The sequence below is a fragment of the Nyctereutes procyonoides genome, unplaced genomic scaffold (assembly GCF_905146905.1).
Source record: "Nyctereutes procyonoides isolate TBG_1078 unplaced genomic scaffold, NYPRO_anot_genome, whole genome shotgun sequence".
NCBI classification, from domain to species: Eukaryota; Metazoa; Chordata; class Mammalia; order Carnivora; family Canidae; genus Nyctereutes; species Nyctereutes procyonoides.
This window is the reverse complement of record NW_026575160.1, coordinates 12248354-12262196: the sequence shown is the minus strand read 5'-3', so window position 1 is coordinate 12262196 and position 13843 is coordinate 12248354. Positions and strand designations below refer to the sequence as shown.

The 13843-nt window shown below is 44.5% G+C and overlaps 1 protein-coding gene across 5 annotated transcripts in view; it reads left to right on the top strand.

Annotated features, from left to right (window-relative positions):
* The first annotated feature begins 245 nt into the window (after positions 1 to 245).
* Positions 246 to 13843, top strand: part of OSBPL3 (oxysterol binding protein like 3) — a 178977-nt gene continuing 165379 nt past the window's right edge. For all 5 annotated transcript variants that reach the window (XM_055314546.1, XM_055314544.1, XM_055314545.1 and 2 more), the window contains exon 1: positions 246 to 472. The gene's annotated coding sequence lies outside the window, so the exon portion shown is untranslated. The remainder of the gene's footprint in view (positions 473 to 13843) is intronic.

Here is a 13843-nt window from a genome sequence, read left to right as displayed (position 1 = left end):
CCACCTGCCGGGAACCTGGGTCCCAACTGCCCAGCCTGCGTCACGGAATCCGCTCGCCCCTCCCCAGCGCATCGCCCCGCCTCCTTCCTCGGAGCCGACTCCTGATTGGTGGGGGTGCGGTCCTCCTGCCGGCGTCCGCCCGCCCCCCGCGTGGCCCCGCCCCCGGGGCCGCCACAGGCTCCTCCCCCTCGCTCCCGCCCCCTGCGCTGCTCCTCCCGCTCACCTACGGGCGGCGCGCCCAGAAGTTCTGGGCAAAGTACCGGGAACTGGCCCCGCGAGCGCGGCGGCAGCGAGCCGGGCAGGGCAGCAGGGGCCCCCGGCGCAGGGCGGCCGGCGCGCGGGGCGGGCTCTGGCCCCGCTGTCCATCCGCCAGGGGCCGTCCCCGCCTCGATCGCCTGCGGCTGGCGCGGGAGCGGGACCGGAGGAGCGGACGGATCCGGGAGTCGGCGTCCCCGGCGGCTGAGCGCGGCAGGTGAGCGCCCGCACGCCCGCCGGAATGGTCCTGGGGGTGGGGGCTCGCAAGCGCCGCGGTTGGGGGGGGCCCAGACCCCGGAGGACCCGGGGAAGAACCGGCACTGGGGCCGCCCCGAGCAGCGGGGATGGCTGCGGCGGCGGGCGCCGGGCTCCGGGGGCAGGGCCGGGCTGCTGCCGCCCACCCTGGAGCGCGGTCCTCGGAGGGACGGTGCGGCGGGACTGACGGCGGGGTGCGGGCGCCGGGGGCAGCGAGAGGCGCGGCGCGGCGCGGGGCGGGAGATCAGGAAACCTGTGTGGGGCGCCGAGCGCGGGCGGCGCCACATCCGCGGGATGGGGCGTGCTGGGGGCCCGGGCCCGCTCGCCGCCCCCGGCTCCGCCTGCCCCCCTCCCGGTTTGCCCCGCCGGGGGCACCCGCCCCTTGGGCGTCCCGCGCCCTGGGAAGCGTCTGCAGCCGCTAGAGTCACTGGAGGGCGTTATGGTTGATCGTCCAGATATTTCTTAACCCGGGCAAGCCGCCTTCCTTCGTTAATGCAACTTGCCGGCCACCTTCCGCACGCTTGTCCTCTTCCCCCGGCGTCTCACAAAGTACCAGCCTCAGCAGGACCCTGACCTGGGGGCGGGGGGACGGGGGGCGACTCTGAACTTGTCGCTTCTGACGTGCACGGGAACCGTGCTGGGTGCATCTGAAGCCCCCCCCCACCCAAGCCCCCAGATGTTGCGCGGACCCCCACAGTTGGAGCGCTGGGTTGGGTATTTAGAAATATTCGAAGCTGCAGCTGCAGAAGAGATCCTCACACAGGTAAAAATGTAGGTCTGATTTCTGATCCTCCAGACTCTACCTCTAAATGTCATACAAGATGAATTTCCCCCTTCTGGCCAAAGGGCGCCAATCAGGCAGGCCTGGGCTGAAATGCACCCTAGCTAAATGATCATTCCTCCCCCATCACCCCCCGCAGCCCCCAACCAGCGTGCTGGCACCCCACCCTGTTTTGTGTTCCTCATAGCACTCTCCTGTCTGAAATTATCTCCTGGGGCTGTTTACTGTCTGCCTTCCCCCCACTAGAGTGGAAGTTCCGGGCAAGCAGAGACCTTATCTGTCTTGTCCATCATTCCATCCCCAAAGTCAACAAGAGTGCCTGACACAGAGTAGGGATGCAAGAAAAAAATTATGGGATAAATGAATAAAAACTTCTCTGTAAAATATGAAAGAATGGTGATTTCACAGCTGGTTTTGATTTTCATGGTTATATATCCTTTTTTTTTTCCTGTTGGGAAAATTAACGTGTACCAGTAACTATGATTGATTGAGTACCTACTAAGAACTGGATATGTGCTAGGAGATTTATATAGATTATCTCATTAAACATTATCATAGTCTTATTATTAGTTAGGTATTTCTAAGCAGACGGGAAGTTGAGGCTCTAGCAGGTTAACCAGTTTCCCCAAGATTATCCTGGCAGAACTAAAATTCTAGTTCATTTTCTGTTGTGCTGGACCACTTCCAAGAAGCTAAAATGTGGTTTTCACCATTACAGCCGATAGACGTTTAGCTTTATTTGTAATAAAAACTGCATTGCTTAGTGCTCGCTTCCGCAGCACATATACTAAAAACTGTATTGCTTAGCCAAAAGAATACTTGGTGCTTTATCATTATTGAGATACAGTTTTGATGCTAGCTAATAGTTTTATTGTAGGACAGATCCCACCAGGCTGCCATAGCTTGCATTTGCTGATTTATTTATTTATTTATTTATTTCATTCATTTATTTATTTATTTATTTTGCATTTGCTGATTTAATCTTCACCCTCTTATAGGCAGTGTTTTGAGGTTGTCTCCATTTTTCAGATCAAGAAACTGCAGCCTAGGTTCAAGAACTAACCCCAGGTCGATAGTAAATTGCTGAACTAGATTTTGTTAATTGTCTTTCTGACTCTGAATCTTTAGCTCCTTCCACGGCACAGAAATCTCTCCTGCTCCCGCTATTCAATGAGTTGTTGCCTTATAGAGTCCAGTGATACAGTGCATTTGAACCATGCCAGGTTGGGCTGTGCACTTGACTGCTGTCGGTATCAAGCATCTAGTTGTACTCTTTTTGGAATTGTTGAGACTCTTACTGCCATTGATTTTTGTGGTTGAGCTTATGGTTTGTGGGCTTGGTAGATGGGGGACATTTAATAATAAGGAGGAAAGGAAATTCTTTCGCTTACATTGAAACTTTCACCTAAATCTAAAGAGAAACCTGATGGGTCTTACCCACTATGGTAAATGAACTCTGAACACAGGGATGCTTTATGCCTCTTAAGGAAAAGTGATGGAAAGCTAGCTGGTTTCTCTCTTTCCATTCCTAGAACTGGGGAGAGTCAGAAAGCACTACAGACTCTAAATGCTCCTGCAGCAACCTTTTAGTAAAGCTGCTACATTTCAGCTCTTTGCTCTCTTGTACTGAAACTGAGGGCAAGGAGAAGTTTGCTTCATGGTTACCACCTAAAGGGCTAATGGCAAAATAGGGTGGAAAGGAATTTGCCATCCTTTTTTCCTTCTACTTCCATTCCAGTTTTAGGGGGCAGTTTAATATTTTTCCCTACACGAGGGGCTGAATAATTCAGTTTTATTTATAATGTGCCTCTTAGAAATACTATGTTTTCTTAACTGTTCCTTCCATTTCAGGAGTACCCCAGGAGGGGTTGGGGAACCCTCCAACCTAGAATGCCCACAGAAGTGATGGGGGTGTGCATAAAGAGGAAGGTGGAAGCTGTTCAGTTGAAAGAGCCTTACATGCATAATTGAGAGTTGTTTATAGTTCCCTGTGAATTTCTTTTCTGTCTACATCTTATTCATCAGCTTTTCAGTCCTCTCTTCTGGAAAATTCCGTCTTGACTTCCCAGTCGCTACTGTTTCAGGCCACAGTTTATGCTTACCCGAACTCTTGGCTCTCTCCTCCTCAGCACCTTTCTCACGGATCCTTTCCTGTTGCCCCTGCACCCTGTTAGTTCAGGGTCTTAGGGACTTCTGCGCACTGTCCTAACATTACTTACAGGCGGACTTTCCTCCCTCGGGCTCTCCTGCATATCGCAGGCAGGTAAATTCTTTAAATGCTGTCATTGTGTTGCTAAAAATTCCTGAATGGCTTATATAGTTAATGATAATGAAATTAATAGCAGCAGCAGTAGCTGCTGAACTTCTTGTGCTATACTGTCCTATGTGCTGTAGATGACTTATTGCCTTTAATCCTCAGAGCAAGACCAGAGTAGGCCTGTTATTATTTTTAAAGATTTTATTTATTTATGGGAGAGAGAGAGAGAAAGCATGTGTTGGGGAGGAGGGCCGAGAGGGTGGGACAGGCAGGCTCCCCACTGAGCAGGGAGCCCAGTACAGGGCTCAATCCCAGGATCATGACCTGAGCCAAAGGCAGACTGAGCCACCCCAGGCACCCATAGTAGGTACTGTTATAGCTCCAGGTGTGGCTGCTTTACAGCTAATACTAGATGGATCTGAGACTGAAATCCCAGGTCCTTTCTTTCCCCATTTAGTCGTAGAGTCCTTAGCCTAGAGTCAGGATTTGGCAGCCTGGGCTCAGTGCCGGCCTTTACCCTTCATTCCCCAACCCTGAGCACTGGCAGCCTGCACTTTACTCAGCAACTGAGCATTTTGCTTTTTGCCTACCCTCTTGTTGCCTAGAAAGCATGGTCATTGTCTCTTGCTGTGAAAAACCAAGTCTTTCAAGGCTGAACTAAAAGGTGAAAGTCCTCAGTTCAGTTTCTGACCACTGAGTATATTGATTTCTTTCTTTCCTTTCGCCCTTTATTCCTTTCATATCTCCCCCCACTCTCAACCAATTCCTCCACTCTGGTGCCTCCTGGCTTGTTATTTATTCAGATGTACTGCCTCCCTCAGTAGACTGTAAATGCCTTGAAAGCATGTGTCCATGCCTCGTGTTTCTATCCATCAGATCGCCAAGCACAGTAGGCTGTCCATAGTAGGTGCTCAATTAAAGAGAGAATATGAAAGTGTTATATTTGGTTATATTGTTAGAATATTCTGGGAAAAAAGTCATTGGAATGTAGCATTTTGTTTTCTACATTTTGGTCCACAATACCGTAATGTCTTCATCAATTTAGGTTGAAGTGAAAGAAATCCTATTTATTGAAATCCACAGAGAGTGCCCATTCTGACTGTTTTCACCTTGGAGATACTGCAGGGAGCTCTCAGACCCATTCACAAAACAAACATTGTAGAATAAATGTCTTTAAATGCACTATTTTTTCATATATCTGGTAATGTTATTAAAAACAGATTAAAACAGTATGGAATTGAAACAAAATTTTGTTCACTTTTTAGAAAAGATTTTGTTTATTCATGAGAGACACAGAGAGGCAGAGACACAGGCAGAGGGAGAAGTGGGCTTCCTTGCAGGAAGCCTGATGTGGGACTCGATCCCCGGACCTGGGATCACGCCCTGAGCCAAAGGCAGATGCTCAACCACTGAGCCACCCAGGCGTCGCTTGTTCACTTTTTTATAGATAAATGAACATTTCACGTTTTTAACCAGATTTACTAGATCCTCCATGAATCAGCTCTGGTTCACAGTTCATCATTCATCACTTTGCTGTGTTTCCCAGTCATGTTGAACTCAATTCAGCTCCTGCCTATATCCGCAGGGCTATGTGTCATGTGCTCTGGCCTCCCAGTTTTGCATAAACTTCTATCCTCTTTGTAATCTCCTCTTCCTCACCCACATCCACCTGGCTGAGTCCCACTTGTCTGTCATGTTTCAGCATGGATATCCTGTGCACAAAGTCCTCTGCTGTCTCCCAAAGTTGAAGTTGGAGAATGCTCCTGGCACTCTGGGCCTACCCATTTTATAGGGAGCAGTGAGCATACCATTTTGTAACTGTTGAATCACTTGACTGACTCTTTTCTGAAGCCACTGACTCTTATTTGGTGAACATTAGAATTGCTTTTAATAAATTTCCCTCTGTAGGCCCCACTCCCGAAGCTTTTGGATCAAGGGGCTTGGGGTAAAAAGAGCTGGTCACTGGGGTTGTGTTGTTTTGTTTTGCTTTAAAGGAGTTTTTTTTTTTTTTTCCATTCTGTATCATAGCTGGATAGTATCCCATTGTGTGAATGGCATAAACTTCATCCAGTTACTTATTTTTAAAGCAACAGCTTTATGGAGATAGCTTTCATATTTTATACAGTTCACCCACTTAAAGTATACAATTCAGTGATTCCTGGCATAGTCACAGTTGTGTAACCATCACCGTAATTAATTTTAGAACATTTCATCACCCACAAAAGAGATGACCCCCATTAGCAGTCTTCTCTGTCACCCTGAAACCACTAACTTACTTTATGTATGTATCAATATTCTTTTTTCTTTTTTTTTTAAGATTTTATTTATTTATTCATGAGAGACACAGAAAGAGAGAGGCAGAGGGAGAAACAGGCTCCCTATGGGGAGCCTGATAAGGGACTCGATCCTGGGACTCCAGGACCACACCCTGGGCCGAAGGCAGGGGCCAAACCCCAGAGCCACCCAGGGATCCCCAGTATAGATTTTCCTATTGGGACATTTCATGTAATTGGAATCATATAGTATGTGGTCTTCCTGTGTCTAGCTTCTATCAATGGAAGTGTTGTATTCAGAGTTCATCTCTGTTACAGCATGGATCAGGACTTCATTCTTTTTCATTGCCTGATACCACCCCATAGTTTGTAATACCATGTTTTATTTATCCATTTGCCCATTGATGGAACTAGTATTATTAAGTCCCCCTTGAGTGGTCCTAGTGTGCACCCAGGAACTAAACCAGAAGTTCCTTTGAGTCTTGTTCGTTGTGTCTTGGGACGAGAGCAGTATTTGGCACAAGATAGGTGTGTAATAAACATCTGAATCAAAGAAGCATTTTATTAAAAGTACAATTCTTATCATGTCGGTGTCTTCAAAAAATGTCGTTTAAAAGAGCTTTCATATTTGATTGCTTAGATCCCAATTCGAGCAATTGTACAGTTGTTAAAAAAGAAGATAAGGGAATTTGGACATGGATGAAATGTTATGATTTTTTAGCATTTGCTTCAAAATAATCTGCAGAGAATTTAGAGGGAACAAGGCTATCCATGAGTTAATGAGTTAATGATGACTGGAGCTGGGTGATTAATTCATGGGGTTTTAAAAACTATTCTCTATATTTCAGTTTACTAGGGCAGCCATTGGCCACGTGTTGCTACTGAGCACTTGAAATGTGGTTAATGCTTATTGAGATGTACTGCAAGTATAACGTATATATTGCGTTTTGAATAGTTAGTACAAAAAAGAATGTAAAATTATCTCAATTTTTGTTTATATGTTCAAATAATAATATTTTGGATATAGTATGATAATATATAATTAAAGCTAATTTCATCTGTTTCCTTTGATCTTTTTAATAGGTTACTTAAACATTAAAATTATGTATATGAGTCATATTACATTTCTGTTGGGGTAGTGCTACTGTATACTGTTACATATATCTGAGATTTTTCGTAAATTAAAGATATCTGAATTTTTTAAAAGTCTGAAGTAAAATATTTTTCATTTCATAAATGATTCCTCTTATATGAAAAGATTGAGAAATATTGATTTGTTCAAAGATGATTCTTTGTGGGAAGCTCGTGGCAGGCAGGCTGTAGTCTTGCAGTGTCATTCCTGGGCTTGCTTCATCGATGTGAAAATTTAAATTTTTTTTACAATAAATGGAGTAGCAGCATGAGAGAGTTGTTCCTTTAGTTATTTGTCTGATTCTTTTGTTTTTAAGTTGATGAAATATTTCCTCCATCTTGGAAAAATAGAGAAAATGCGATGGTAATGTCATTGTTCTTATTCACAATGTTTATACCCTGAAATTGAATTTTTCTGGACTTGATTTATAATCACCCTGCCTAAATCTGTTTGTTTGTGAGTCAGAATGTGATTGTTTTGTTTCTAGGCTTCCCAAGACCCTTGGAATATGAGTGGAATATGATTCTTAAATAATAAGTGGATTTACGGCTGAGAAGCACATTGCTTTCATATAAAATTTTTTTAGATGAGCATTATGTCACTCTCTGGATGTCTTTGTTTACTCACAGAGAGTAGACCTGAACTGAAAAATAGCTTTAATGTAAGCAGAACATAATCAAATTGTCATGAACAGCCCAAGAGATCATCAAAGGATCTGTGACTGTCAGTATAAAATCAAATTTATTTTGTTTACTCTCTACAATTAACATATTAAAATCTAATTTTTAAAAGATGTGTGGATCACATTCCTCAGTATAACATTTCTCCACTATGTATTAATATGTAGTACAGTTAAAGAATCCCATACTTACTTTCTTGATATCAAATGCTGTAATACAAAAAATTTATAGTTTAAATCTTAGAAAACAAATTTTTCTTCCCCAAATAGTTTGTGATGGGCAGTGACCTGAAATGTTTCAAAGCAAAAGCTAAATAATCATATTTTTTAATTCTCACAAACATTATAAAAATTGAAGTAAATGCCTCCCTGGAATGAAAACGTGGGAGTTTGATTTCTGCTCACGCACATAATATGTATTGTGTCAGGTGCTAGGCTGTGTACAGGGGGATATGGTGAATTGGACAGATGTGGAACCTCCCCTCCTGGAACTTACAGTTTAGAAGGGGATAGAGTGTTAGTCACAGTGGGGACATGTAGCTCAAAGGGAATGAGTCTGGATTTTAATTGGGACTCTGGGGAGAAGATTTCCATTTTTCTACAGGTCATGATCCAGGCTGTAGATTGTCTAAAGGAGGAGGAGAAAGAGAATGGGGCTGGGAATCCTCAGAGGATGACCCAGGCAAAATCCTGTCCTGTTTGTTTTTTTGTGTGTGTGGCTTGTGGCAGCCAGATGGAACTGAGTGGGAGGAGGGGCTTAACGTCTCTTTTGAGCTTTTGAATTGCTTTCTATGATGCTACACAGGAATTGAATCCAAAGTTGAGTTTTTACCACCTTTGTCACTGAAACTGAATGAGATCTAACAACATGTTCTCTAGCATAACCATGAAAGTAGCTCAGAATCCCTTCCCAGCTCTAATTCTAGAGTAGCTCATTGTCTAGCATCTGAGTTACAAGTGAGTGTGGGGTATTTGAAGGCCTCAAAGCATATAGGGTAGATCCACTTGGGTTTTTCTCACAGGTTCAGAGCTGCTTCAAGCAGCAGATCTTTAGCACATATATAATTAATGGAGATGTCCTTTGGAGCTTGTTGGAATCATTGGGGAATGGGGAACCATGCAGCCTTTAGAGGTGGTGATGAGGACTACAAAGAATAGTGAAAACAGCAGTGGCAGCTAGTAACTGTGAAGCACTCACCGTGTGCTAGCCTAAGGGCTTTGCTTACACAACCTCATTAGATCTTCGGTAACTTGGAGGTAGCTGTCATCATCTCGGTTTACCGGAGACCAGACAGAGGCTGGGGAGGAATTACTTGTTCTTTGGTTGTCCGGCATCTACTCATCCTTCCTGATTTCCATTTGAAGAATCACTTCTTGGCATCTAGTGTGCTGATTCCAGAACAGGGGCTCCATTCTCCTTGGCCATGGGTAGGCCTGTGAGCCGGGCTGGACTCCGGGGCCAGTGCCAAGGGCCGTGGACATTCTGCTGCAGAGGGTGTGTCCAACCAGACCATTCCTGTCTGCACCACATTGTTGTGGTCTGGCTTCCGTTCTCGTGAAGCTGTGCCAGGGCTTGCCTCTCCTCTTACTTCCTTAAACTGGTTGTCAAGGAGTCTCTCGTGGCAAGCAGGGGCCTGTGTCGAGCAATGGTGCAAGCAGCTAAGGTACTGCAGCGAGGAGATCTCACTGGGACCAGCATCAGCTGACAATACTCCAGAACCCATAATAGGCAGAAGTAGAGGAGGTCTGCAGGGGCCCGGGACTGATGAAATCCCATTAAAAAGGGGAGGATTTGGGCAGACTCTTCAGACCTGACCCCTCTACGTCTGACCGCTTAAAAAAAGGCACCTGCCCTTAAAGCCTCCGCCAGATTGATCTTGGAACAGAACAGATCCAGGATCCCTGGGTGGCGCAGTGGTTTGGCGCCTGCCTTTGGCCCAGGGCTCGATCCTGGAGATCCGGGATCGAATCCCACGTCGGGCTCCCGGTGCATGGAGCCTGCTTCTCCCTCTGCCTGTGTCTCTGCCTCTCTCTCTCTCTCTCTGTGACTATCATAAAAAAAAATTAAAAAAAAAAAAAAGAAACAGAACAGATCCTTCTGTGCTTGAACACAAGAAACAATAAGTGCTGAGAGCTGACCTGGACCAGACCAGACCAGACCGAGGCCTTATCTCAACCGCTGGCCCACAGACTGACTTCACGTTTGGTTCCCTCACTTCCTACACCCTCTGTTATCTGTTTGTTGTGTGGCTTGTCTTCTCTTCTGCTCTCTGTGCATTGTAAGAAGCCAAGTTTAATCACATGGTGAAATGTCACTGAGTTTTGAAACCTGAACCTGCTTTATAATTATGATTAACTTTGCCTTACGATTGAATAAAGCTGGCATCAGAAAGACAACTCACGTGTGCGACTTCATAGTGTGCTCTTGACACTGGTATTTGTCCAAGATATATATTTTTTTGGTTTCACTTGCCAGGTTGGTTTCTCGAACTTCCACTCAAAGAACCCCTGGGGGTCATAAGCTAGAGAGGCTTAAGTAGTTTACTCATAGTCACAAATGGATGGCAGAAGTAGGGTACAGTCCAGTCATTCTGCTTCTACTGCCAGGCCGTTGAGCACAGGGCTCCTCATTGTGGGGAGAGCACTGGACTGGGAGCCAGAGAATCAGAGAATGGATCCGCTCCCAGCAGTGCCTCTGCCTCTTAGCCTTGGGCCAGTCACTGCCTTTATAGAGCGAACTGGGTGGACAGGATGAGATCTACCCATGTCTACGTGACAGCCAACTTGAGATGTCCTCCTCCGTGAGATTTTTGGACGTACGGTGTCCCAGTTTCTAAAAGCTTTCAGTCTGAGGCTTGAGGTGTTGTCTGAGGCAGTGGTTTTCTTTTTTTTTTTCTTTTTAAAGATTTTATTTATTCATTCATGAGAGACACACAGAGAGACAGAGAGAGGGGGGCAGAGACACAGGCAGAGGGAGAATCAGGCTCCATGCAGGGAGCCTGACGCGAGACTCGATCCCAGGTCTCCAGGATCACAACATGGGCCAAAGGCACAGCCAAACCGCTGAGCCACCGGGCTGCCCCGGCAGTGGTTTTCAAAATGGGTTCCAGGAGTTGCCCTATCAGGATTATGTGGGAACTTGTTAGGAATGCAGATTCTTGTGCCTTACCCCAGACCTACTGACAGCTCTGCAGGGGAGCCCAGCAGTCTGTGTTTTTGCAAGGCCTTTCGGGTGATCCTGATGCACAGAAAAAAACATTTACATTTTATTAAACATTATTTATTGTGTATAAGTTGCTTCCTAGAAGGAGGGAGCATGAAAAAATTGGTCATAGCGCTGCTCTCAGGGAACATTCATTCCAGGAGACAGATATAAAGGCACAGTTGTGAGAGACAAGGAGGGGTGGGTACTTGCTGTGAAGATGGTATTGCCGAGTTAGAGGAACAGAGAAAGAACGATGGGAGGTGATTTTGCAGGGAAGTGGGTATTTGAGGCAAGCCTTGAGGGATGTATAGGATTGGGATGAAGGAAGGGGACAGAGGGCTGGGTAGAAAGCACATCCTACAGAGCATGCAGGATGAGTCAGGGTGTAGGAGCATTTTAAGGAACGAGGAACCTTCCAGTTTAATGATAAGGATTGCTTTAATTGGGAGAAGTGACAGGATATGAGCACACACAGGTAGGTTGAGGCTGAACTGGAGTGGATCCTGAGTTTGGACTTTATTCTGTAGAGAGTGAACAAGGAGGTGAGGTGGTGGGCGCCACGTTAGGGGAGGTATTCCAGGGCTGGAAGAGAAGGTCAGAGGCTGGGAATACAACACGGTGAGCCTGACCTGGGGAGGGAACAATGGAGAGGAAAGGAAAAAGACAACTCAGACATATTGGAAACGACAGTTCCTAGGAACTCTGGGGATCTGGGGGACAGGGTTGAGGGAGAAGGCAAAGATGATTCTATGGGAGATAATAAGTGGCGTCGGTACAATCAGGTAAAAAAGCTGGAGCCTTACATCATATCTTCCATGTAGATAACTTCCACATGGATCAAAACTAACCTGAAAACAACTAGGAAAAAAATTAAAATATCATTTTAATAATAATGGAGTTGAAAAATTCCTTCAAGACAGAATCCAGACCCGATAAAACAAAAGATTGAATTATTTGACTATATTTAATTTTTGCAGGGCTAATTTTTTTTAAAACTATGTCCAAAGGCAGTTAATAAACTTAGATAATTTCAACACATGTCCCAAAGACATAATTTTGTCAGTATATAGAGAACTACAACAAATAAGGGAAATAATAGTTACTGTAGAGGCAAAGAATATGAACAGTTTAAAAAAGAGCGTGAAATTACTCTTTAATATGTGAGAACTTTAACTTCGTTCATAAATAAAAAGAAAAATGCCAATGAAAACTTTCGTGAGACACTACTTTTCATCAATCAGATTGGCAAATAAAACAAAATGTGATAAAACTGTTGGCAACAGCTTTTTGAGGAAACAGGTATTTATGGTGGATGGAATGAAATGGCTCTGTGTAGAGCAATTGGCAATACCTATCAAGACTGCAAATGCATGCACCCTTTGAACCAGCCATATAGTAACTCTGAATTTTATCCTACAAATATATAAATGTGCACAATGATATATGTGCAAAGTTATTTACTGCAGCATTGTTTGAATAAATACAAAATTGCAAATAATCAAATTGTCTATCAATAAGAACTGATTAATAAATAATGGAGCGGTTAAAAATGAAGCAGCTCAGAAAAAAAGTAAAGTAAAAAAAAAAAACGAAGCAGCTCTATAGCTACTGATTAGGAACAGTCTCTGAGATTTATTAAATTAAAAAAAAGCGAGGTGTAGATTACATAGGTTTGTGGCATACATGCCGCACATACCAAGGCACCACGTATGGTATGCTTCCATTTGAGTGAAAGTATACCCATGTATAATATATATTTTATATGTATATATGCATAGGCATGTATGCATTTGTAACAATTATAACCCAGTGGGCTGAAGCCAGCTTGCAGCAGTTTGTGAGAACCAACTGTGTGCATTTCTTTTTAATCCTTGGTGGGTGGCTTTGCATTGGTAGTTTGAAATTGGCCACAGCGGAAGCATTTATACCATGGAAATCAGCCAAGGCAGTAAATCAGGGTTTTTGTTTTTGTTTTGCCAGACAACTGGTTCATAAACATTTACTGGTACTCACTGTGTATCATAAATATAAAGTATTTTTTGAAGGATACACAAGAGGTCAGTAACATCAGATTCCCCAAGAAAGGGAAAATGAGTGGCAAAAGGACAGTTGTGAGATTGAAAATCTACGTCTTGAATTTTGTCCCACACCAATGTATTATTCTGCAGTAAATATTAAAGCAAACAAAAAAATAACTTTAGAGCTTCAGGCCTATGTGATGTGACTGTGTTATTTAAGGTGCCTGTGAATACTATAAGGAAAAATGGAAGGATGAGTAGATTTTAGGGGGAAAGAAAGCTTTTGGTTTTGAACATGCTCAGCTTGAAGCATCATTGGAGATGGGTGACATCATTGGAGATGTCTAGCAGGTAACTCAGAAGAGTTGGGCAAAGCTGTTAATCACCTCTGTGAGTCAGGAGTTTAGTTTAAATTATGGCAGTTGAGGTTTCTAAGAGAGGCCCAACCTGTACAACCTTTGGGCAGGTCCCCAGAGCAAAAGGGGGATGGGTGCATGTGGTACCTTGGGAAATGCCAGCTAAGAGGAAGGTTGGGGAAGAGTGATTTGTCATAAGATAGAAGGATCATATAATGATGATAATAGTAGCTTCCTTTAATGGATTATCTACAAAAAGTGAGGCACTATTCTCAGTACTTTGCCAAAGAACATCACTGGATTTAATTTTTGCAACCCCTCAGTGGCAGGGGGTAGGGATGGGGTATGTGACTTCCATGATTGCCTGGTGAATGCAGAAAAGTAATTCTAAAGAGTAAAGCAGGATAGAGCTCCTGGGAGGAGGGATGTGAACAGAGCAGGACCTCGAAATGTAAGATTTTAAAGGTCACGCCTTTTGAGGCAGAGGGAGTGTTGACCAATGGCTGAAAGAGGCGCTGTCTGATGTAGCTGGAGGGTAGAGATTCAGGGAAGCTCGGGCTACTCCATCCTCTACAGTTGGAGAGCCACAGAGTATTTCTAACCAAGGGAAAAATTCACCCAATTAGACGTTC